This window comes from Protopterus annectens, chromosome 8.part0 (assembly GCF_019279795.1).
Source record: "Protopterus annectens isolate FY-2018-M chromosome 8.part0, PAN1.0, whole genome shotgun sequence".
Classification (NCBI taxonomy): domain Eukaryota; kingdom Metazoa; phylum Chordata; order Ceratodontiformes; family Protopteridae; genus Protopterus; species Protopterus annectens.
Genome location: NC_056741.1, coordinates 1,968,006,517 through 1,968,024,585, shown reverse-complemented (window position 1 = coordinate 1,968,024,585; position 18,069 = coordinate 1,968,006,517).

The window sequence follows — 18,069 nt, the reverse complement described above, 5'->3', positions numbered from 1 at the left end:
GGCTGGCTAGTATGATCTTGATCTTGTGTATCAGTGTCCCTAGTTATCTAGATAAGGATCGGTGTTTTCAATTATGCAGGTTTTTTACCTTGAAAGGCCCCCTTGTGCACTTCTGGGCCTGAAGAGTTCACTTGACTAGTGTTTAATAATTTAATTTCGTGACAGTCATCAGTTCACAAATCAAATGCATAAAAATATGATTTGTTTTTCTTTGGTGGGATGGTCTTGTTTGTGTGACTGTCACATCATTGTTTCTTTAGGGCCATGAAAGGCCAGTGGCATGGATTTTCCATAATGGCCAGATTACTTCTGGCAAATGAAAAGACAAAATTTCAGACTCAAAACAAAGCCAGCAGATGCTTCTAATATACATGATGTCATGGGATTCAATAACAAAATTGCAACTTTGGGTAGTAAAGACTGTATAACTTCCTACCATCTATATCCTAAATGATGATTTTGATGATCACATTTGTACTGTCACCAAAGGGACACTTACAACGAATTGACAACTCCATCCACATAACGCTCAGATAATTTCACATTTCTATATCATTCTTGTCCTCGTGCCTCCAATCATCAGTTCCTTCTTGGCATAGCCATATTGATATTAAGGCTTTAAATGACAGTATAACATCTAATTTATTTTTCTTAATACAAAACCAATTATGCCAACGTGTTTAAAAGTAAGGGAAAAAAAGCGCACCGAGATTCAAAAGAAGAAGGAAAATAAATTAATGAGACATCAAAGGGACTCTTAGAAGAAATAAGCATACCCCGTTTCCTGTGGTTCTAAAAACACATAGTTTGTGGGGTAGTTCTAATCAATTTAATTTGGACAGCACAGTGGTGCAGCAGTAGCGTTGTAACCTCACAGCAAGAGGTTCTCGGGTTTGATTCTCAGCTGGAGTGCCTACTGTGTGGAGTCTGCATGTCCTCTCTGCATTTGTGTGGGTTTCCTCTGGGTGTTCTGGTTTCCTCCCACCTTCAAAGACATGCGTCTGGAGTGTTTCGCCCCGGGCCTCTGCTGAAAATTGGCCACGTTCCAAGTCGGACTTTCCCAGTTAACAAATGCTAAATAAATAATAATAATAATAAATACATTTACATCCATTTCATCAAAAAAGAGGCATAGTTAAGGGCCAATATGTGAGAATAAGTCCATGTTCCTAGATAGAGGATACCCTTAACTTTATCAATCAAATCCAGGAACAAGTGATAAAATATCAAATCCTTAATAGAACAAGGCCCTACCCAAAATAAGACAACAAGGGCACATATAAATGTGGTGCCTGTGCACAATGTTCGTACATCATGCAGGATGAGGAGGTTACCATTACAGCTTTAAAGAGAACCATAAGAGCAAGAGAATATTACAACTGTAATAGTATCAGAGTGGTTTATTTAGCTGTCTGTTTAAACGCCAAACGCGAGGGATATACGAACACATGTACGATGTAAAGAAGGCCAATGCTAATAATGCCCTGTATAAACACACACAGACATGTCCCACAGCTAAATAATTAAATGACTACATTTCTATTAAACCTATACTAAAACTTAAGGCTAGTAGAATGTAGTCATTTTAATATTATCTTATATTAAGTACTGGAATTATAATTTCAGTCCTATGGGTCACCTAACAACATTATGTCAATTAAGTATATATTTTAAAGTGTCATGTTTTATTACAATAACTTGTTTAGTAACTTTTGATAGTTCATTAAAAGAGTTCATGGTCTGAGGAAGTTGCATTACAGCGAAAAAGCGTGTTTTTGAGAGCGTTTACCTTGGTTGTTTGTGAACAAATAAGTGAATAATAAATACATTTAAGCTTTTCAGTGCAATACAGTATAAATGTTTGTACGTAGGTAAAGAAGATAAAAATTTGTATTTATAAGCATAATTATGATAAAAAACATCACAATATGAATAATTCACTTAATAAGATTTCTTCAGAATGTTCAGATTTTAAAAGTTTTGTATTTTTTATTTGGAAAAGGTAGAAAAGGACTTGAGAGGCTGAGCAAGGGAAAGTAGAATAGAATACTGCAAACTGGTCTGGTAACCCAGACTAAATGCTATGAATAAACCCGGGTTAAATGATCCCATCTTCTTCTCTAGCTTCATGAAATTAGATTCTTCCAAGTTATAGTACAGTATAAACAAATAAATAAATACGCACACACACACCCACACAAACACACACACACACACACACACACATATATATATATATATATATATATATATATATATATATATATATATAGGGTCTATATCACCACATCGATTGGTGATAAGTTCGAACGCCCTTTGTTCTAACTGAAAAGTCCGAAAGCCCTAAATCGTGAAGGGGAAAAAATTGGTGGGCCATCTTCGGGGCTTTGCTATTTCCTCCACTGTAGTGCGATCTCGGAGTTAGTATATTTAAGTAGGGGGGTGGGGAGGCATGCACCACCACTTTGGGGGGTGTTGGGGGCAAAGCCCACCACTTCAGTTTGTTTTAAAGTTGTTTTTTTCCATGGAGCAATGATTTTTTTTTCCCTGGGAAAAAATCACTGTTCCTTGAGTTTGCTGTTTAGGGTTTTCGGGGCATTCAAACTTATCACCATTCGATGTGGTGATATAGACCCATATATATATATATATATATATATATATATATATATATATATATATAAAACACTTAAATATGGTCAGAGGTTGCCTCAAAAAACTCACTCTGTAGCTTTGATAACGATATTTTGTGTTCCACTGAAAATCTGATGATGTACTCACTTTGGCTAGGACCACAGGATGTAATGTGTGTCTGAACAATACTGTACTGCTATTGTCCTCCATGAAGCAGGAATTCAGGAAACAAATCTAAGCTATACATTTCTTGGGTGAAACATTTTTTAGCAAGCATGCAATCTATACTGTTGATGACTCCTTGATAGTCTTTATACCCAACATTATTACAGCACTAATAGTTCTTCTTGCATACACTGTCTTACTCACAACAGGTAGAGGGTTTTTTTACCAACAAGACAGTCCTTTAAGTATCAGGCTGACTGACATGCTAATATACCCATAACAATGGACAGGAAGATGTCTCCAACAGTAACCCCCCAACATCTGGACTTTGGGGGGCTTCTAACATTTATGCCTGGCTTGGATAACTACTTAAACTCCCTCAGAACTACAGATATGCTGTCTCTAGGCCATGCTAAACACACCATTCATCAGACATAAAAAGCTATGCTGACAGTTCTTTTCAGTTCAACATGCACAGTCTTGTTTAACCACCAACTTTACAGATTAACACAGCTTTGGAGAAAGCAAAATACTTAACTTCCTTTGCTTCCTGGTCTTTCAGAATATCAGTGGCTTTGGACATTCCATCTGATATATCTGGTTTCTGATGGCTACCTTGCACGGGTTCGTGTTCTTCATTATGCAATGCATGATTGCATTCACTGAACATAACAAATTTAATTTTATGCATCAGCATGTGTGTCCCACAGTGGCAATTCCTCATTTAGGCTTTGCATGCAGATAACTTTCCATGAAAAGTGACAAATTGTACCTGCATGAGTAGAGTGGGTCTTCAACAAGAATTTGGCCGGTGAGCAAAAGCCTAGCAAGTCTACAAATTCACTGTATATCCCTACATAGAAAAGTGGCTCCTGGCAATGCCATTCATGGAAAACATGGGAGCAGGCTTTTTGTTGTAGTCTCCTTGCATACTGTACGTATTTGCCAAAAATAGGTGGAGTCTTCATGAAGAAATTTAAGAAGTTATAATTTATCCAAGCACATCTCAACTACCTTCAGTGTATGTTAGTCATGCCTTCAGACTGCGTTCCATGTAAATAAGGATAGCAAGGCAGACATCTATTATGTCTAAAGAATCCATGACTGCACACTGCAAAAGCAGGTAAAGGAGCTGCACAGTTAGCACCCTCAACATTTTATAATAAAAACTTGCTTAGTTTTGATAGGGTTCAGAATGAAAATGAGCCTGCCATTCCTAGGCACTAGAAACAGCCTTGAGTAAAACCCAGTACTGTTCTCAGGTAGACAGACCCATTATATTGCTGTTGATGAAATTAATTGGCCCAGGATTGGGTCCTCTAATGCCACATGGCCTTAGGGCAGTGGTGTTAATCCCACGGGGGATGCCTTAAACTCATTTTTATATCCTGATGTAGTCATTTCTCTTACTCATACATCTGTGGTGACGTTAAACCAGCTGTCTTAGACTAGAGACATTTTTTGTACTACACGGTGAGGGAAGTGGGGTCACTGAGAGAAGAAAATGGAAATAGTATAATATAGTCAGAACATAGAGGAACTCCCTCAGCATAGAGGGGGACCATCCCCCACTAACTCTGCCTTACTGCCTGCTCCAGCCCAAGTTTCCTTTCCCATTGGCCTTTTTCAAATGCTTCCTTCCATTTAATTGCTCCACCCAGAATTGATTTCTATAAAAATATAGATTTAGGAACTGCAGGGTAGAATAACTGTTTCACTGTTTGCATAATCTTATCCTTTCCTTCAGTCTTCTGAGCAGTTTGTAAGGAGTTCAAATAAAGAGTCTTTGTCCAAAACAATGCCAAGGAGCTATCCTTTTACAAAACCAGACAAAAGCTAAATTCTCCATTATGGACACCTTCTAATCACTGTGTCAATTGCAGCTGCCCCAGCACAGGCATCAACTGAGCCACAGCTGCATTCAGTTACATGCATACAGACCATGGTGGCAGTCTCAAACAGTATAAGAAATCTTTGCTTCAAGGCACCATCTTAAGTTTCTTCGAACATAGCCTCCATTTTCCTAAGGATATCCATATAGTACAGCATGCAGCATTTAAAAGTTTATAGACCTTATTCCCAACCTGGAAGATTCATACCCTTTTTCCTCAAATCTGCCCAGAATATCAGTCTCCTTGCCATGGATAGAGTTGTACTGGTGGAGACCAGATTAGATCTCCTAGAAGTATGTATATAAACCATCAGAGGATCTGCATCCTGGTTTTATAGAGGTATTTAAATGTCTCCTCAACTTGCAAAACCTAACTTCTTGGGTTCTGGTGGCTGTCAGTTCATTTCTACTGAGGCATTATCAAAGGTGCTGTATATGCTTGGAAGATCAAGGCATGACCATCAATTTGGGTTCTTCAGTGGTCAGCAGTTCATGATACCTCTTGTGAGTATCCAATAAATCCTCAGCCCCTCTCCCTTTAAAAATGTTCTCACATTAAATTAAGGATCTCTCAGAAGGGCACAATGTCAAAAGAAAACCACATGAAAGGGACACTTCCTCGTGTCTTTCACATCCAAAGGTAGAAAACAGTTACAGAGAAAAGATGATGTTCTCCTCTTTCCTGATGTCTAATTCAGATGACCTCTCTGGAGAATGATCTCCTTTCTTTGTGGTTCATAAAACCATTTCTGAAGTCAAGGGCTCTTTTGGAGGGGTGATGGAATGTGCAGCCACTGACATACTGCTACATGTTCATCAGCAAATTACTCCTATGGTTAATAATGTCTGCAGCTGGGGCAGGTGTAAATTGAGATGGCCATCTCTGGGATAGGAGTCTGTCCTACAGGGTATAAAGCCAGAGACCTCGCCATCTTGGAATTTTTACAAATTGCAATAATCATTGTCTCTTTTACTTAAAATACTGTGTTCCTGGACTAAAAGTTTTGGAGTACTAAGGTCATAAGAACATTCTGCAATGGTACTTTAATTTGACTGGCACTCTGCTGAAGCCTATCCTTCACTGTGAAACTGCTATTCCACCAACAGTCTCTAGACAGCTGGAAAAGTGGAAGAAACTGCCACTGTGGCTAGCATATGACAAGACACCGCCTCACTGCACATTGTTCACTGAGGTCTTCAAAGAAATTACAGGGTCATGAAGGCCTTTTGTATTATGGTCAAGAAATCTTTCAGAACTATTTTTTAGCTGTTTTATTTTTATTTTTCATTTTTATTTATTTTTTGGTTTTTTTTAACTGTCTTCTATAGTGTTTTAATTCATATTTACCTGAACCATTACAGGTAGAGTCTATTATGTGGAAGGGACAGCTGTTCCCTTGATCTATTATTCTAAAGCAAGACAATGTGTATGCTTGAGAAAAGCCCAAAGGTTATTGACTTGTTGAACTAAACTTTTCAAAGAATATATGAAGTGTTTTCTTTTCAAAGAGAACACAGTCTTCACAAGATGACACCTGATGACTTCACCAAATAGAAGATATAATGAAGATGATAGTCCTTGTTTATTTTTACTTATCCTTTGTTGGCCAGATTAGTCCCACTAGACAAGTGGCCTCTTTTCAGGGGAGACCTGAGGTGGTTTTTACACTACTACTAGGGGAAATTTGGCTAGGATATTGAGGAACTTCCCTTACTCTTTTTGCTAGATACAGTGTGATCTTCAACATCCACTTGAACTACCACCGACTCAAACAGATGGGACTTCAGTTTAACATCTCATTCGAAGGTAGATTCTCACTCTCTGCTATGATCCATCCCTTTGGTGGAATCTATCTCCTGCAGGCAAACATGTTAGTGATGCTTAACAGGGATTATACCTTTCAGCCTCTTTAGTGCAAGAAATCTGGACAAAGCCAAAAAAAATGGGAGAACAAAGGGCCAAAAATAGGAGCAAAGTTTAAATATTTCTCTTATAAAATTACCAAGGTCAAGTTCCACAACCGCATACTGTAAATCCAAAAATGCAAAATGAACACTGCAAGGGTAAATCCAAACCTTTTAAATGTCTTAAAACCAGAAGTCTTAGCGCTTTTGTTCACCACCATTGAACTTCATCAGAAACTGGTTAAAGATAAACTATGTCCCCTTATATAACCTTTTGAAAACTGTGCCAAAAATTTTAAAGTGACATACATCAAATAAACATACACAGACCCATCACTTTAAAACACAGACTATTCAGTGATGTAAAAAATACAGCTATGAATTGAAATACATCCTATTTAAAATAAAACTTAAAAGGTTGTAAAAATAATCTCAATAAATTTATAAAATAAAAGATTATCTGATCTTTAGAGCAGGTTTCAAAGAAACCACATCATTGATGCCAGGCAGGCTAGTGGCATTCAACAAAATTTGCCAAAAAAATCTCTTTTGTCTAGGAGATTTTCCCCAGTCATCACCCCTAGGTTGCAATTCCACCTTTTCAAGTATGGAGAAGGAAAATTTCTTGAAATCACTACATCTTATACTATGTCAAAAAAGGGCATTACACTGGTGAGAACTTTTTATAGCATAAGTGTGTTGGTACATACGGGACTTAAGGGCAACAATGGTCTTTCCTATGTAAAATGCAGGACAGAAAAAGCAATACAAACCACCCTTCTGGTGTTGCAGTCATATCTGCCTTTAACAGTAATCAAATTTGGAAAGCCAGCCACTTAAAAAGTGTTACCCTCCAGGATATACCTACATTGCCTACACGAAACACTTTTCTTCATACTCCAGTTCCTCATGAATTTATCTGAGTTCCTACCACTCCATTCAAACATTTTTTTTTAGATTCCAATTGTTTTTGTAAACAAATCTAGGGGTATCCCCAAGCTTCTCCAGGAGCCGTAAGCTCCCAAAAACTGTGGTCCAGTGGCTTTTTATAGCATCCTGAAGGGACTCTGTCCCTCTACTGTATGGCAACACCAAAGGCTGAACATAGTCATTGCCATTCAACTCTTACATAAGAGTTACTGGAACTCGACCACTGCTGTTGCCATCACCGAATCCCAGGATGGGATGGTATCTGGATGGTCAGTTTTCACAAACATACCTAGTAACCTCCTCTACCATGGATTCTGGGTATCCCCTCTCCTTAAACATATCAATCAGAATCTGAACTTTATGCAAAAATTGGGAATCGTCAGACACCAATTGGCTTGCTCTCATAAGCTGACTCTTCACCAAGTTACGCTTTTGCCATATGGGGTGCTGGCTATCATAATGTAGGTAAGAGTTAGAGAAGGTAGCTTTTCTGAATATCGTAGATTCATATTTTTGCTTAGGTGTGTTCTTGTACAGCATAATGTCTAGGAAACTAATCCTATTTTCATCAGAATTACAGGTGAATTCCAAACATTCTGTGGAATGGTTCAAAAAATGTATGAATTGAGACAATTGTTCCTCATTACCACTCCATAAAATAAAAATGTCATCCAAATATCTCAGATATACTTTCAGATAAGATGAAAAAAGTGAATTGAACACTACCGTGGTCTCCCAAGTCCATAGCACCATATTTGCAAAAATGGAGGCAGATGCTGCCCCCATTGCTACACCCCTGTGCTGTTTAAAAAATTCACCTTAAAAAAACACAAAGTTATTGGATAATACAATTTCCATACATTGCAACAACAGCTGTATGTCAACATTCCTTAAGTCAGTTCCCTTGACCATTGCATGATGAAACATCTCTAAGCCTTCATCATGAGGTATAACAGAGAAATGTTATTTATTTATTTATTTATTATTTTATTTTACATATGTTGACTGGAAGAGTCCAATTGGATACATGTTCATTTTCAGTAGAGGCCCAGGAAGAAAAGTTCCACAAATCAATTACAAGCAATTATAAGGAGTAAAACAGCAGCAATCATATTTACATAGAGAGTACATAAGCATGAAAATTCAAATTAGATACATAGAATAAACAAAAAATCTTTTACAAATTTTTACAGTTGGAATGAGCCAATACATAAGTAAGTATTACAGAATAAGATACAAAGGTGAGAGTTGCAGCTTGGAAGTTGTAGTAGGTAAAACAACAGAGTTGAGTGGTAAGATATATAGACTAAGCATAAAAGCAAGTGTCAAGACCAAAAAAGAAAAAAAAATTATAAAAAACTGTGTTTTAGTGTATGTGTATATATATATATATATATATATATATATATATATATATATATATATATATATATATACTAACCGAGAGGCCAGCTGACACGGTGAAGAAGTTGGAAATTAAAGAAAAAGTCCTTTCATAGAAAATTATGATCCTCATGTCATATTGTTCAGATATTCTTATACACGATGTTCTCTAATGAAGTCATGTGATATATCTAACTTTTTTCATTATTTTTTAATTTAACTAAGGCAACTTGTTCATTGAACAGGAAGAACATCAGCTAGATTTCCTTTATATACTTATAGGTAATAAGAACATTTTTTTCCAGGTAGGATTTGCAGTGTAGGGATATTCTAATTAGTTTATTCTAGTTAGACTTGGATCCAGGGAGAGTTTATCTTTTTTTTATTAGTTTATATTTTTAGGTATGTATTTTGAAATTTTTATGTTAGTCTGTTAGTCTTACATACACTTAATAGTCAAAATATGAATTACCAACTGAAAGAAAAATAAAGGCAAATTTATTACACCTGTAATGATTTCTTTCAATTTAGCTAATGATATCTTTTATCATCTCCATGTTTTATGTCATTAAATATTAACAGATTGAATAACATCAAAAAAGGAACAGTAATTAATTACTTAAAATCATACAAGTCACAAGCTCTTTTTCTCCAAGAAACATGTATTATTAGAGAAAAATAAATGTATTAATTTTGCCAAATATGAAAGACCTACTTGGCCAAACAGATAAAAGAAGATGTGTAGTTATTTTGTGGAAACAGAATTTAATAATGCCAAAAGTTTTATTTAATTATAATGACATGGATGGAATGTTTACCATGTTAATCATATCATTTTAAAACATTGTTTACACACTTGCCAACATGTACTGAATACCAGGAATGGGAGCTAAAAAGGCAAAATAGTGTCCAGAAATCCTTCTTACAAACATGACAGGGAGTCCAATTCTTAGAGATGATTTTAATTGTGCATTTGATAAAAGTGACAAAGTGCTTCAAATAGTCCAAGAATAGCTACCTCTACAAAAAACACTAAATAATTGGGTTGGTTTATTAAAATTTAAAAGATTTATTTAATTTCACGGAATATTACTCATTGATATATATACATCACTCCCATGTGTTTGGTACAGACTCAAGGACTGATATAGTTTTTGCCTCACATGCCCTGTCAACAAAAGTTTAAAATTTAAGAATTGTTCCCTGTCCAATTTCCAACCATGATTAAATTTAACAAGTATTAACTCAGGTTCATTAGTAATGATAAATAAAATTCCAGTATACATGACTAAACTAATGAAATTCCAGGAATGGTTTAATAAAGAACTTGAATCATTTCTACTTATACAACAATGACACTAGTAATATTATTTATGGAATACTTTTAAAAGTGTGTGTGTGTCAAAAAGAGAGACTGACAGAGAAAATGGTTGTTTTTGTATAATAAATTAAAAGAATGGGAGAATTAAATTTTGGGTTTACCAAATTTAACTACATTTTGCCAAGTTGACATTTCAAAAAGGAGAATGATTTTAAAGAATTAGTTAAGAATTATATTACTAAATATCAACTAATTTACAACATAAAGCTGCATTAGCTGTAGAAAAACTCAAACTTGGTTCAAACACCATGAATTCTAAGGGAAAGCAAAATTAATAGAGACTACAAAGATTTTATGACGATCTAATCAAATCTAACTCATAAGATGTTCCAAGAATTATAAAATGTCTTATTTTTCAGATGCTCTTCAAAATACAGACTATATCACAAAAGATAAACAACAATATGTCAGTCTCTAATCCTGTGTACATGATAGTAAACTTTGTAAAGCTTCCAGTTTCAGAGAAACTCACTAAACATGGGTGTGGTTGCTCATGTAAGCCTATAAATTTGTCTGAGATTAACACCCAAATAAAGAAGCCAAAACTAAATAAAGCTCTAAAGCTCCTAGTAAAGACAAAATCACTCCTGAAATTTACAACAATCTTTCTGCTAATTTTCTACATCTACTATATAACACATTTTTCGAAAAACAACAGTCTGATAATATTCCACTCTCAAGGAACTACATGCTGATAATGGTATACATTCATTTGTTCATACAGAGGTTGTACGATTCACCAAAGTGCAAAAGTACAACCTCCAGATCTCCAACATTACGAAAAAAAAAGGTGCAACTTTCAAATGAGCGAATGCACATTGGCACTCGTTCATTTGAAGTAGGCATTTTGGGTGCAGATTGCACTATAGCGGGGATCGAGAAATTAATCCTTTCCCTCACTGTAGTGCGATCTCAGAGTTTGTATATTAAAGTAAGGGTCGCAGCCCCCCTCATGGGGGTCCAGGGGGGCTTTCCCCCTGCATATGCTGTATGTAGCTTTTTCGATTTCGAAAAATGGTTGAATCTCATTATAGAGATTACCATTTTTGAAATCTTGGTATGCTCGGAGTGTTGTGATTTCACATTTAAAGTCACACAACCATACGACTGCCAAAATGTGTTTTGGACAAATGAATGTATACCCTGATAACACCAATTCTGAAACAAGACAAACATCCCTTGGCTTGCTCAGACTATAGACCAATGTCTCTTTGAATGTTGATTACAAGTGATTTGTTTATATATTTGTGGAAAAGCTAAAGTTCTGCCTTCCAAAACTGATAAAAAATGTGACCGTGAAGGCAGAATAGTTGAATATTTTACAACCCCCAAAGGTGAAAATAGAAACAGTACCTGGTAAATTGTTGAGGGAATTGTCCAAGCATGTCATCTCTGATATCTCTGATTGCATTGCCCTCTGTTCCAAAAATCCTGGTTGGAAGGGTTATTCTTGGATCCACCCTGATAGTTATTTTCACCTTTTTCCCTTCTTTCCTCTATTCTTTTAGACCTTCTTGGACCACTAACTAGAGTGGTCATTGTGGTTGTTAGGGTGAGTGAAACTGTCTTGACCAGCCTGTTCAGGTGCTGGGCTAGCATGTTCCTGCAAAACTGTAGCACCAGAGGGGTTTGGATAAACCCTCTTATTCCTGCAGTCACCAATGTTCCTGGTCATTTTCTTTTGCTTCTTCTGAAAGGCACTGCACTCGTAGTCGCAGGCCTTATGTAAAACCTCCTGAAACACATGAGAGTGAGGAGGAAACAGCAGATCTTTCTTAATGTCAGAGTCGAGCTTCCAAAGTTCCTCTTCATATCCTGATAGGCATCGCATATTATCGTGAACTATAAGGTTCATAAATTCAATTCCTATATGGTCAAAAAACCAAGCAGTTCCATGTAAAAAACTGAACCTTTGCAGCGTTCATTTTGCATCTTATAAAATTACAAAATTACTAGGTTTTGCATTACCATGCATTTTCTGAAAGATACAAAGTTTGAAAGTCAAATGTCTATCATTGTTTAGTGACTCCCCTCCTCAATTTGTCAGAAAATCACAAATTTTATGGAAGCAAACCAAAAATATGAGGCAAACATCTGGACATTCTGCGAAAATCTGGACAGTTGAGAGGTATGACAGGGGCATCGTCAGCCTCTGAAACAGCACCAAAATCAAAACAGAGAAAAAAAAATTCAATCTAATGCAAAATGATCAATAAAAAAGAGCAAACAATATTAACAAAGGAAGAAAAAAAAAGCTTGGGTACTTACTGCAGTGCTCTCAAAGTAGCTGGAATGAAACTGATGGACAGAGTACTGATCGCTGTGTAGTTGTGTAGCATTTTTTTATCTATGTGAAATTGGGACTATTTCCACAAACAAAGCAATCTTTGATGTCCTTTTCTATACACAGTTTCACAATTTTCCTTAAAATTCAACTTTGAATGTATAATTGACCCAAGATATTTATAAGATTATACAAATTCAACCAGCTGAACCTTTATAACTTTACATCATGTATATGTACATGTTTCTAAAATCAATTATCATATCCTTAGTTCTAGATACATTTAACTGAAGATAAGACTCATCACACCATTTAACAAAATCAATAATAACTTGATCACAACTATTCTCATTATCTTTAAACTAATTACAACAGCATCATCTGCATATTTCAAGACGGTCCTATTTTCATGCATACTCCTACACATATTTGTATAAAGAATAAACAAAAGGGACGGAAGTACACATCCATGTGGAGCTCCAACTAAAGAATACACTTGATCAGACAATGTTTTATTTACTTTAACTCTTTGTGTTCTACTAGTCAAAAAATCTAAAATCCAGCACATAAGATTATAGCTCAAATCAAACTGTTATTGCAGTCTGCCAAAGAAAACATGTGGTTGAATCGTATTAAAAGGCAGAAGAAAAATCAAACAAGAGTCTAACATGTGACCCATTATTTTCCAGATGTTTAACAAGTAAGTTAAGCAAGGTAACTGTTGCACCCTCTATATCTCTACGTGGCCTATAAGCAAATTGCATAGGATCGAGCACATGCTCTATTTCCTTTAGATTTTCTAACTTTATCAACCTTTCAGAAGTTTTCATTACGACTGATGTAAGAGCTACAGGTCTAAAATCATTAAGATTTTTTGGAAATTTGAATTTTGGAATTGGAACTAGCACAGCATCTTTCCACAGCTCAAATACATGCTGTGTCTGTAATGATCTATAAAAGATATAATGAAATACAGAACTTAATTCTTTTGCACAAGTTTTAAGTACACGACTACAAAGATTATCAGGTCTGCCATGTTTCCATAACTTTACTGAAAAATGCCATTTCTATTTCTTTTTGATTTATAGAATATTGATTATAAGTTGTTGTTTCAAATCATGTATGTCATTACTAAAATCAAAAATATCAAAAAGATTGAAAAAAGAATTAAGGATGTTAGCAAAATCAAAGTTTGTATCCCAACCATCTAAGATGATCTGGCCACTATTATTTGACTTCTGAATACCTATTCATACTAGACCATACAGATCCAAGATTATTTGCAGCCATCTTACCCTTTAACTCAGTTTTAAATTTTTGTTTTGCTCTTAAAACTTCTATATTCAACTCTTTAGTGGCTATATATAATTCAAACATATTCCCATCCTTAAAAGCCTTTTTCTTTTTCTTTATGCTAGACTTAACAGATTTGTCTACCCATAGCTTATTAATTGGGTAAACTTTAACTTGCTTACATGGTACAATCATATCCCTACAAAAAAAAAAAAAAAACAACAATACAGGAGCATATTACATCAACAAAACTGTCCCAGTCATCACCACAAGATTGTTTAAATATGTCCCAATCAGTACAGTCATAACATTCCTGTAGACGCCATACTGACTCTTCAATCCAAGTCTTTATATCCTTCTTCTGTACCTTCTCCCTCTTCAAAACCATTTTATACATTGGTAATAACTGCATACAGTTATGATCTGCCAAACCCAAGAGTGGTAATGAAAATACTTTATACGCGCCTTTTACCGACCATATCAAAGATCTAGAGTCTTATTTTGTCTTGTTGGACAAAAACATATTGATAAAAACTAACAATTGTCATTTTAGAGAAAACATGATTAAAGTCACCCGATATAAAATTTGGCACCTCAGGTGAAATCATCTGTAATTTTTGTGTTACCACAAAAATAATATTTGAGGCAGAAGTAACGTTTGCTTTCGGATGAATATATACTACTGTTAAAAATAGTTGTGGAAATTCTCGTGACAAGTAAAAAGGATGTACAAATACATCCTCTAACAGTCACACAGTTGCAGTATCGTTTATTCAAATATAAGCATACCCCACCTCCTTGACTTCTTCTCATTGATTCAACTCTTTGATCCAACTGAAATGGTACTCCAAAACCATCAATAAACAAATCATCATCCTGACCATACTCTGGAGGCCAAGTTTTCATAAAGGGCAAAATACAACAGTCTCTAAAGTCTTTCTGATAACAAACATTCCCCTGAAGTTCATCCATTTTACTTCTCGGAGACTGAACACTTCCCATAATCATTAAAGGCAAAGGAATTTGATTAAACCGCTGTTTCTTTAGATGCACTCCAACACCCCCTCTTTTTTACCTTGCTTCTTCTTATTGTTCCTCGTCGTATTATTGGTCTCTTTGGCATGTCTCAAAATGTCATCCAGTAACCATGGTAAGAATACATTTGTACAAACTGCATTCGCACAGGTCAATCTCAGCAACACTTCCCTGGTATATCATATCTTGCCTTGTTGATGTGCAACTCCATTAATTCTACAAATAAATATGAATACAAAGTAAAATAAAACACTTAAAATGATAAAATGATAAAAATCAATTCTGAAAAGGAAAAATGACACAACCGACATGAACACACACAAGACGCCAAACGCTACTCTCCCACTGCTGGTCTCTGCATTTGCTTTTAAAGGTGACAAAAAACAAATACTGACAAGTAAATTCTGAATGTAGAAACCAAAAGCAATTACCAAAACAAATTAGTAAACCACACTGCTTACTACAACAATTAACATGCAGCATATTTTAGTTTTTTCAGTTACATAACTATTACAATAAGGCTTCATGAGAAACAATAAACCCAATCTAAACTGGTGATGTGTAGTCATCATACACTGTTACAGGGTCACGTCTTTTACAGTTGAACATGCTTCAGTGAAGATCAAAGCCATGTACAATATGAGAGAAAGCATGCAATGTAACATAACATGCAGACCTATGAAACTGCAAGGAGGAGCTTCTCATAGAACTTTGCTATACAGTAACTGAGGTCTTTAGTCTGTGACATGCATATGGTTGATGCATGCAATCTATTCTCATGCTTCAGATTTAGAAATTCTTATATACATCAACTACGGTTAGTATAAATGGCAATGATAGCCTATTAGATAGCAAGCAGTATGTGGGTAACCATATCGATAACTTATGTCTTGTGCTCATACAGTCTAGAAGAGTAGACCCTCTTTGATGTCGGGAACATCAAACTGATGCTAACATATAAGTCATGTAGTATGCGTATCTTTATCCAGTCATCTATTTTCTAAACCTTTTACCCTAATAAGGGTCACAATGACAGCCAGCAATGCAGAGTAGAGCGGATTTCCCCTATCAGTGGCAGTGCTGAAGGGGGCACATGGGGGCATGTGCCCCCCTGATGAAAATGTTCATTCCCTGAGTGCCCCAGTATCCAGCTAAGCAAGATGTACATTCCTACATCACCTGGACTCAGCTGAGCAGTTAAGCTTTTCTTTCTTTGTAGCAGGTGGGCACTTTGAATAGTCTAGGGGGAGAGAAAAGTGAGTAGGGGTTTCTGGATTAAAAGACTTGGTCGGTATCATACAGTGACAGAATCAAACCCTATACCCTTGAGCTGTAGTCCTAATCCTCCACACCAATTGCCAGACCTCCCTTAACTCTTTTTTTTTTTTTGGTAAAGTTTAGTATGAAAGTTAAGCCTCTGAGCTGTTAATGAATAGATTCTTGACTGTAGTCAAAAGTATAGGATTTGAATCCTTCAACCTTCATTTGGTTATGGCCCGACTGTGAGCAAGTTACTTAGACAAAACTGGGTTTCCCTGAAAAAGGACACTTTCTCCAGTAGGTTTACCTTGTTAACAAATAGATAAAAAATTAGTATTTAAAATGTAGGTCTCACCCCCAATTATTGCTGGCTTTTTCAAAAATTCTTTCAGTCTGTTCCTTGTAAAAGGTGTGGCTTTCTGACACATTGATCTGGATTACATACAGTCACTAAACATCAGGCATGTGATTTTCATACTTTGTGTCCTTCAGAAAATACTTACTAATGTAACTGAGTGTATTAGAGAAGGACTTAAAATATGTTCCTGATTGTTGGGCTTTTGTCTCTGATTCTTGAGCTAAGAGGTTTTGGAGGGAATAGGGGGTGCGATGGGCGGTACTGTATGGCTCTCACTCTAGTGAGCTGAAATATACATCTTGGTTATTATGTATCTGTTCATTCATTTTGAAACAAGTAAATATCTGAATGCATGCAATCAAACATGGGCTTGTAAATGGCAGTCACATTTGTGAGTGTGTTTGTGCCCTGCATCCCAGAGTAATTATGGTGTAAAGGAAGGAATTAATTGTAGTAAATAGGGGCTTCATCATATGAGCTATGCTTTTTGGGTATAGTCCTTGGTTTCGTTGATTTGATGACAGTTGACAATGTGCTTATCTGAGAGTGATTAAACTAAACAGCATGAAGTCTATGAGTTTACTGTTAAAATATTAACTATGAATGCATTTTTAATATAATTTGTATTTTGCAGGCACAAGGGTGTGAAATGTATTGTGCTTGGCTACAATAGTTTTTTATTTAGTGCAGATGAGTTAAGGCTACTGGTTGTTAATCAGCTGCTCAGCTTTTGATTCCCTCAGTCTTTGTTTGTCTAGTGAGGTTTGACCAAGTTATTTCACCAGACAGTACTTCTGGGCTACCACCAAAAAAAAAGACACTTGTGTCCAGTAGGCTGTCCCAAGCTGTCAGCAAATTCATTACACATTTGTGTTTTGAATTCTGTACCCTTCAGATAGCCTCTAATTAGTGTTTCCCCTTCTGTTAACTTTCTTAAGTGAATTTGTTTGCCTCTTATCTGTCTCTGATTTTGCAGAACATCACAGATTATTCTCATATGTATGCCTTGTCCCTCATTAATTTAGTTGGTGTCAGTGGCATAACAGGTAGCACCCTCACCTTTGCTGCAGAAGGCTGTGGCTTCTATTCCATCACCAGGTAGATGGTTTCTATTCCATCACCAGGTAGATGGTTTGCTAACACTACAATGCAACCTAAGGGAGGTGCTAAAGTCCTGAGTATGTCATCCTTTAGAGATGAGATGCTAAGCAGAGGTCCCATCTTCTTAAGTGGGTGGTAGCTTAGGTGGACGTAAAAGATTCCCATGGTACCTATTGAAAAGTGTAGGGGAAGTTTCTTGATGCCTTGGCCAAATCTCCCACCATAGTATAAATACCACCTTGGGTCTCCCTGAAAGGAGGCCACTAGCCTAGTTGGGCTAACCAGGTCAACAAAGGATAAATAAAATAAAATTATTTTCTTCTGGTAAATTGAGGATTTCTGTTAATCAGTAATGCCAGTCATTACAGTTTCATAGTTTTTATTGTTCAGAGAATGCAGTTTCATACAACATATATTGTTCTGTTAACATTTTAAATGATTTGGAGGTG